The sequence below is a fragment of the Penaeus monodon genome, chromosome 27 (genome assembly GCF_015228065.2).
Source record: "Penaeus monodon isolate SGIC_2016 chromosome 27, NSTDA_Pmon_1, whole genome shotgun sequence".
Lineage (NCBI taxonomy): Eukaryota > Metazoa > Arthropoda > Malacostraca > Decapoda > Penaeidae > Penaeus > Penaeus monodon.
Window position 1 is genome coordinate 24,694,607 of NC_051412.1, and position 698 is coordinate 24,695,304.

Consider the following 698-nt stretch of genomic DNA (forward strand, 5'->3'; position numbering starts at 1 on the left):
TGTTTAGATGTAGCATATTAGATCAATAATGACAGGTAGTATCACATCTATACAAAGAGGATACTTTTTTAGTTTCAAACTCTTCCAAAGCATTACCAAACCATTACCTTCTTGCTTTTGTTAAGGAAAGCAAGAATTTTACTAAGTACAAGATAAAGGCTAAGAAAATTAAAAGAAAACATTAGTGAAATATCAGAATTCTTGCTATTCTCAGGTCAGAAAAACATCTGCTTATAGATTACTGTTTTATGTACAAAAATATTGGGGATAAAGAAACTAAACAATAAAGTGGGTGGTTTTATTTGCATTATAGAATAATTATAAACTATGTCAAAGAGGAAAATATTCAGTACCTAATGTTTTGAGTACAAATAATTCTACAATGTACTTCAAGTAACCAAGCTGCTAGTATTATCACAGTTAAATATACAAAAGCTGCAGGACATACAAATCATTTATCAAATCTCAAGTTACAATATTATTATATATATTTTTTGTCACTATATACAATACTTCATAAAAAGGAAGCTACTATTCAGCATTTCCAAACAAAACGGTACAAAACAAAAATACATATACAGTATATATAACATAAATATTTGCCCTCTGAGTCTAAACATACATTACAAAAACCATGATAATTAGTGTTACCAACCAGAGAGCACAAAAAATATCACAGTTATCCCATAAATTTACAT